The following is an 8911-nucleotide window of genomic DNA, read 5'->3' as shown; positions in this document are numbered from 1 at the left end:
CCGCGCAATTTTCCTCAATCTAGAAGGATCCAGAAGCCACGGGAACGAACGGGAAGCGAATCGGGCTCGGGAGCTGGGCGGCCGCCCACCCCCCTTGGGCCGCCGCCCTGGCCAAGAGGCCAATCAGGCTTCTCTTCGGGACAAGACTCCACCGACCTAAAGGATCAATCTAAACCATACAATCTATGTCGGTTTGATCCAATGGCTCACGTTCACTTGAGGGGACTATAAAACCAGACTCCCTGGCCCCTGGAGGAGAGGAGGAGAAATCATTATTCAGAGGTAGCCATCAAAGTTAGGGTTTAGATCTCTCTCCCACAGAGAATTAGAATTAGCTACTCCCTAATCCTTCAAGTTTAGAGTTTGATTAGATAGCAATTAGAGAAGTAGAGCACTATGCTCTGGATTCGGATCTTCGGTAATAAAGATTGGTATTATTCATATCTTTCTCTAATTCTATTGTTCTAATTGCATTATGTCTCTAATTATTATGCTCTTAGCTTGCTCTAGTTCTATATTTGATATAGTTCTAATTGATAATGAGTTTATGTATAAGTTTGCAAAGCGCTTAGCTCTTGACGCGAGGGAGTTAGGTGATAGATCACATGTGAGCGTGGTGCTTAGATGTTACTTATCTGCAAATGTATCCTATTGGCCGAGTCGTGTGGTAGTTCGCGATAGTGACAGTTTCGTTGATTCTTATATAGTCCACCCTCCGTTGATAGGACAGGCAGAACCGGTATTGTGGAGTAAGTCATGCGATGTTCTGATTTACTTTATCAATGTTCCTTATACATGAATGAAGAGTCTTTTATGCTATATATGATCTTGTAGATAACTAGAGTAGATTATGACTTAGTAGTTAGTAGATAACTTAGAATCCATTCTCTAGCTAATCCGACATCACTTACATATATGAGGAGTAGTCTATTTTCTAATCGCTGTGCTCTTTATCCCATGAACTTATACTTTATTATCATTATCTTTATGGTTTACCCCCTGCTAAAGTATGTGACTGTGTGACGAGTTTCTTATTAGTAATCATGTTCTTGCAAGTTTATCTCTAGTCTATGCCTTGATAGATTTTGTCCCTTGATTTAATTCCATCTCCTTAGATCCCTAGAGCAAAATTATAAATAACGATACCTGGAATACTTATCCTGGTGAAATGCTACAATGAGGTGTTTTATCTGTGCGCTTGCGGATAGAATAGATTATTTTCTAAAGAGCCTTTACATTTATAAATACCTTTGTACACTCTGGCGCCATGCTAGGGATGACAACCTAGTATCTAAGTGGTGTTAGCTAGTGTCAACAAGCATTTCTGGCGCTGTTGCCGGGGAACTTATAGGAATTATACGAATCTCAGGAATAAGTCATAAAAGGGAACAAAAGGGTAATATTAAGGAAGCCAGAAAATCAGTCAAGGTTATTCATATAAAATATTAGACTAGACTATAGAGAAATAATTGCATAAAACAGCTACTAAGTGAGAAATCATAACAAGGCACCTCTGCTTTGGCAGGTTCACCCTGTTGTTTTTCTATGTTTATATTTTTATACAGGGTATAACAGGATTGACTTTGGGTACATTCAACTCTTCATCGTCAGAACCAAAGCAATCAAGAGAAGAAGAAGCTAGCTACCAATTGTTGAAGCTATGGCACACAAGACCTTGCAAGAATTCTCTGCTCCAAGTCTTGAGAACATTCCAACCGGTCCAAGATTTGCAGTAGAAGAAGGAATACCCGAGTTTGAGCTCAAGTCAAGCCTCATCAATTTGGTACAAGCTACACAATTCAGTGGAAATGCACATGAAGATGCCAGTGCACACTTGCAGAATTTCTTAGAAATTGGAAGCACAATCCACATCAACGGAGTTGACAAAGACGTCATACTACTTTGCCTTTTTCCATTCTCACTAGAAGGGAAAGCGAGGAAGTGGTTCTACACTCATCAAGATAACATCAACAACTGGACGAACTTGTCAGATGCCTTTCTATCAAAGTTTTTCCCTATAGGCAAAACAACTGCCTTAAGAGGAAATATTGTCAGTTTCCAACAGCAGAAGACAGAAGCCATTTCAGAAGCATGGGAGCGTTTTCAAGGATACATATCAGATTGTCCTCACCATGTAATGGCTACATGGTTACTTATGCAGACCTTCTATCATGGATTAACCCATAAGACTCATGAGTGCCTAGATGCATCTGCTAAAGGATCATTCTTGGAGCTTACAACTGGAAAAGCAGAGATACTTTTGGATAAGATAGCAGAAAATCAAAGCTGGTTCCAAGATAAAGCTCGACAATGTCATCAAACTGAAGAAATACCAGAAGAAGTAAATGCATTATCAACTAAGATGGAAAATTTGCTCCATTGGATTGACCAGAGGGACAAGTTCAAAGAAGATCAAAGGGCCATTGAGACAGCATACAAATATCAACCAACTTCGAGTCAACCCAATAGCAAAGGTATGAATTCAGGTAATACTATCAAGCAACTTTCATTAAAAGAGATAATTGCTCAACAAACCAAAATTAATGACGAAGTTAAACAAAGGCTAGATACAAATGAATCGTCTCTAAAAGATATACACAATAAAATGGATTTTTGACTAACTGCCTTTGATGAGCAAAACACTCTTAATAAAAAGGTAGAGCTTAAATTAATAAAGATAGCTGCTGCACTGCCTGTTGCTACTAACCTTGAGCAGGTAAAGAATATAACTACTAGAGGAGGCAAAGCCACCAGAGATCCACCATACCCAAAAGAGAAACAAAGAACATCAGCACCAGTGCAACCAGCAGTGATAGAAGAAGAAAGCCCAGTTGAAGCAGAAGATCTGCTACAACTACCAAGAAATGGAGAAATGAGGAAAGATTTTTACGACACCAACTATTTGCCATTTCCTAGAAGAAACAGAGGACTGCAGTCGGATGAGCAGTTTGGTAAGTTTGTAGAGGTCATTCAGAAATTATATGTCAACATACCTCTGCTCGATGCCATACAGGTACCTACATATGCAAAGTACATCAGAGATATTCTTAACAAGAAGAGACCACTGCCCAACACTGAGGTTATCAAGCTGACAGAAGAATATAGTGCGGCCATCCTCAACAAACCACCAAAGAAGAAGGAAGATCCAGGATGCCCCACTATTGATTGCTCGATTGGAAACCAACACTTCAACAATGCACTTTGTGATCTCGGAGCAAGTGTTAGTGTGATGCCAGCATCAGTCTACAAAAAGCTTGATCATGCAACCTTAGAACCAACATCAATGTGCCTACAACTAGCGGATCAATCGGTTCGACACCCGTTGGGCATCGCCGAGAACATTCCAGTCAAGATCAGAGATTTCCTGGTGCCAGTAGACTTCGTAGTACTGGACATGAGTCCTGACTCAAAGGTGTCCATCATCCTTGGAAGGCCATTTCTGAGCACTGCCAATGCCCACATTGATGTTGGGAAGGGAGAAATCAAGTTCAACATAAACGGACAAGAAGAACACTTCACATTCAAACCCAGACCAGAGAGAGACTCTACAGTGAAGGAAGTTCATCAAGAACTACTGAAGACACCATCTCCGGAGGAAGGTAACTAAGAAGATTAAAAGATTTGGAGGTCCAGCTTGGGGGACCTAAAAATCCCAAACCCTCACCGGGAGGTAAATCGGTATTTACCCGCATTATTAAGTTTCTCATATTTAAATTCTTGCATAGTTAAATCTTGCATTAGTAATATATATTCATAGCATAATTATAATAAACAAAAAGCCCCATATAAATAATATTCGTGGTGTGTAACAACCCATATTTATTAATTATTTTGGAGGCACAAAAATATTTCCCATTATCATTAAGTTTCAATTCTCATAGATTTTCTTGCATTATATTTATTTATATTGATCTTCTAGAAGCATGACCACACTCCTTGGGTCCCACATGTCATACACTTCACCTCACATACATCCCATCACATAATTTCATCCACCAATATATTTCCACTCACTTGACATCTTTCCACCATCCAACCACCACCAACACAATATTATTCTGCGTGAGATCAAAGCAAGGAAGCAAGTGGAGGAGGCACACCCAGGATGGACACTAGGGGTGGGCGCCCGCCCACCTACCTTGGGCGCCCGCCCTGTCCCCTGCTCAGCCTATAAAAGGCCACCTCCAGCTCCCCTTCTCTTCACACAAACACTTCAGAAAACCACACAAATCTCAGTTTCCCGAGAAGGAGCTTTTGTAGAGAGAAAGAGGAGAGTGGAAGGGAAGGTTGGAATTCTTTTGAGAGAGTGTTTATCACCTAGCAAGTAGTGATCCCGTTGTCTAAGCGGAAGTAAAAGTTGTTTAGGGGAGGCTCTACCAAAATAGAAACTTTTCTTGAACGATTAACCCCTGGACTACTGATATTCCGGACAGCTGACCACTAACATTTTCTCTCACATTTTCCACCAGTTGTGTTTTTGCCAACTTTTGTTTGCAGGATGTTTAAGAAGGTGAAGAATGCAGGGAAGGCTCTCAAGAACATTGGTAGAAGGAGTTCATCCCGACACTCCTCACAGCCATCAGAGATGAATGTCGATCCGACACCCACACAAGCTCCGTCATCTTCATCAGGTCATCAAGTTAAGGTCCTTCTCAAGATAGGAGACCTAGGACTGAAGACCTGAAGAGAGAAGGAAGTCTATCAGCAACTGAAGAACAAAGATTTCATTCACACCCCTACTATCGATCCAATCCTACTACGAGAAACAGGTATGGACACTGAATTTGACTTAATTTTTCAAATGATGGGTTGGACAAATTTTTGGAATATAACCGAACTGGGTTCTCGTCTTCTCACCCTCGAATTTCTTTGCACCTTACAATACTATGAGGGGGGAATTGTTTTTTCGGATGTTCAAACAAGAAATTATGTTATCCTGGAGTGAGCTGAGCGACCATCTTGGTTTCTCTTCAAGATGCATCCTGAACATTGACTTCGATTTACCCAATTTTGAGAGACACCAGTTTTGGAGAGAAATATCTAGAGATAATTTTTATAGTCAAGCCCGAACCAGTGACATGGAACACCCCACTCTTAGGATGTTTCACAAATGGCTTGGGTACAATCTTTTCTATCGTGATGATATTAGGAAAGTAAGAGTAGGAGATTTACAACTTTTATATGCTGCTATTAGTAAAGTAACCACTTCACCTGTTACACTATTAGTTTCACATTGGCTTAGTATACCTAGTCTTCAGGGACCAGTAGAATGTACTTCACTTATCACTCGTCTAGCCACTAATCTTCACTTACTAGAAAATTCATCGTTGGACTTCATAGAAGAATTAAGAATTTACCATGGCTATGACACATTTAGACAAGCTCGGATGTTAAAGAAAGAGGGGAATATAATGTATATGCTGTATGATGATAAAGGCAAGATTCGGTTACCTAACCCGAACCTTGGCCTCTACTCTGTGCAAAACTTTTTGATTGAGATTGCAGCAACACCAGTGAACCAGAGAACTCCACAGCGAGTGGCATCTGAAAGGATAACCACTCACCGAGAACACACTTGGTATGGAGCTGACCCTGGACCAGAAGAAGCAGCGCACCTGCATTATTGCGATTACAATCCACGAGTCCTTCGAGACCCATGGGCTCGTCATGCGCAACCACAAGAGCCAACAGAGGAGACATGGCCGGAGAGCCAAGATCACCAGTGGACAAACCCGCCTTTTCATACGGGCAGGTACTCCACTGATCCATATGGAGCTTCAGGATCCAGACCTCCACCCCAAGTTGATGCAGGACGATACTCCGATGCCTCCTACGCCTTCACGAATGACTATTACCAAGAGGCCGGTGCTTTCTTCACTCGTACCGACAACACCCTCCTCGACATCCAGAACACGCAAGCAGAACATGGAAGACTCCTGGAAGAGCAACAAAAATGGAACCAGGACCATGCAGCTGCAGTAGAAGAGCTGAGACAAGATACAACAACAATGAACGACAACATCACAACCATGATGCGGTTCTGGAACATCGGGTAAGACCGACGTCAACATCCACCTTGGGGGAGTTTCTCCCCAATTTATCAAGTAAGTTTCTATTTGCTCTTCTTATTTATTCTATTCTGTCTTAGTATTTAATTTATCTTAAAAGGAAAAAAAACTTAGAAAACCAAATAAATATTTTCTTGCTTTAATTTACTGCACTTTATAAACATGAAAACAAAATAAAAAGAGTGTGTAGATAAGTGTGCTTTATTTACCTGCTAAGTTCAATCTCTAGAAAAAATAAAAAGACCAAAAATATGCATGATGGAAATGATGAACAGTTGCTCTGTTTGCTTACTTTCAAGTACCTAGCTTTTATATTAGAATTCTTCCAGGAATTACTAAAACTGAAACTTACTATCTTTGGGAAGCATAAAACTAAAGTCTAGGTAAGAGAAAGACATGATATAAAGTTGAGCTACTGTTTATCTTGTTCCTACTACACTAAGTTCTAGAGATTTATTTTGAAAACTTACAAATCACATGATGAGTTCCTAGCATTGCAAACTACCTACCACAGCCATACTTGCTATAACATCTTTTACTATATTCACATTGAGTTTGATCGAGCTGTGTTGACCCTTAGGAGCTTTTCATGTGGTTAAATTAAGATATTCACTTGCACACATCTACCACAGCATTCATCACCAATCATTAAAATTGCTAAAAATATAATCACTCACTGTCCTGAATATTGTTATTCTCTCTCTAAAAAGATTTAATGCAGAAGAGGCATGGGTTATGCAAAAATATACAAGGAAATAAAAAGGGGCAAGTGCCCAGAACCTCGAAAAAGAAAGAAAAAGAGTGAGACGAGAGGTAAAAATGGACAAGTGTCCGGAGTAGAATTAGGGGTACAAAGATGCCCACTTGTGCGGAAAAAATGGACAAGTGTCCGACAGTAGAATTAGGGGTATCTACTACCCACCTTAAAAAAAAGAGAAGAAGAAAAAGATAGCCCATGTTCTCCCAAAGCAAAGATCAAAGAAGAGGAGAGATAGCAATATAAGGAGCAATGAGAACTAAATTTTATTATTATCACTTATGCATTTTCACCATCACTATCATTTACTCCATCACACATGCACATCTTGATTTAATTATATGCTGAGTTCCTTTGGATCCATGGCTCGATTAGACAACATATGTATGAGCTGTTTATCACTCCTATGAGCTCCACTTAAATATTCCATTAGCTATAGGTAAGTGATATTATGGTAAGGATCCACAAATACCACATATAGAGAGACTTGAGAGAATCATTGCTGGGAACTCTGAGTTTTATTTTGAAAACTTATGAAAAACTCTGGAACAAAGGTGAAGTATAAACAGGAGGGATAGTGCTTGACTTAACTATTTTGTCTTTCGATTACTTAAGACTTAAGTGCAGGTACTAAACTTCATAACACTTCACTCTAATCTGGAAGAATTTTTGTAAAAGCATGTGTGCCTGTCAAGAAAGAAAACATCGAAGCAACTCCTGATCCGTCTGAGTTTAGCTGTTTGCTCAGGGACCAGCAAAGGGTAAGCTTGGGGGAGTTTGTTGACGGTCCTTAAGTACTAAAATTAATAATTAAATAAACATGAAAAAGGATCAATATGAAACAAACATCTAGAATTAGGGTTTTATCTGACAGAATTCCACGAGCTTTGGTGTTTATCTATTTCTGCAGGGAGTTATCAGAAAATATGGAGAGAAGGCCCACATGTCATGTTTACAACGAGATAATTACGTGCCGCGCAATTTTCCTCAATCTAGAAGGATCCAGAAGCCACGGGAACGAACGGGAAGCGAATCGGGCTCGGGAGCTGGGCGGCCGCCCACCCCCCTTGGGCGCCCGCCCTGGCCAAGAGGCCAATCAGGACTCTGCTTTGGGACAAGACTCCACCGACCTAAAGGATCAATCTAAACCATACAATCTATGTCGGTTTGATCCAATGGCTCACGTTCACTTGAGGGGACTATAAAACCAGACCCCCTGGCCCCTGGAGGAGAGGAGGAGAAATCATTATTCAGAGGTAGCCATCAAAGTTAGGGTTTAGATCTCTCTCCCACAGAGAATTAGAATTAGCTACTCCCTAATCTTTCAAGTTTAGAGTTTGATTAGATAGCAATTAGAGAAGTAGAGCACTACGCTCTGTATTCGGATCTTCGGTAATAAAGATTGGTATTATTCATATCTTTCTCTAATTCTATTGTTCTAATTGCATTATGTCTCTAATTATTATGCTCTTAGTTTGCTCTAGTTCTATATTTGATATAGTTCTAATTGATAATGAGTTTATGTATAAGTTTGCAAAGCGCTTAGCTCTTGACGCGAGGGAGTTAGGTGATAGATCACATGTGAGCGTGGTGCTTAGATGTTATTTATCTGCAAATGTATCCTATTGGCCGAGTCGTGTGGTAGTTCGCGATAGTGACAGCTTCATTGATTCTTATATAGTCCACCCTCCGTTGATAGGACAGGCAGAACCGGTATTGTGGAGTAAGTCATGCGATGTTCTGATTTACTTTATCAATGTTCCTTATACATGAATGAAGAGTCTTTTATGCTATATATGATCTTGTAGATAACTAGAGTAGATTATGACTTAGTAGTTAGTAGATAACTTAGAATCCATTCTCTAGCTAATCCGACATCACCTACATATATGAGGAGTAGTCTATTTTCTAATCGCTGTGCTCTTTATCCCATGAACTTATACTTTATTATCATTATCTTTATGGTTTACCCCCTGCTAAAGTATGTGACTGTGTGACGAGTTTCTTATTAGTAATCATGTTCTTGCAAGTTTATCTCTAGTCTATGCCTTGATAGATTTTGTCCCTTGATTTAATTCCATCTCCT

Source organism: Sorghum bicolor, chromosome 5 (genome assembly GCF_000003195.3).
Source record: "Sorghum bicolor cultivar BTx623 chromosome 5, Sorghum_bicolor_NCBIv3, whole genome shotgun sequence".
NCBI lineage: Eukaryota > Viridiplantae > Streptophyta > Magnoliopsida > Poales > Poaceae > Sorghum > Sorghum bicolor.
This window is presented reverse-complemented; position numbering follows the sequence as displayed.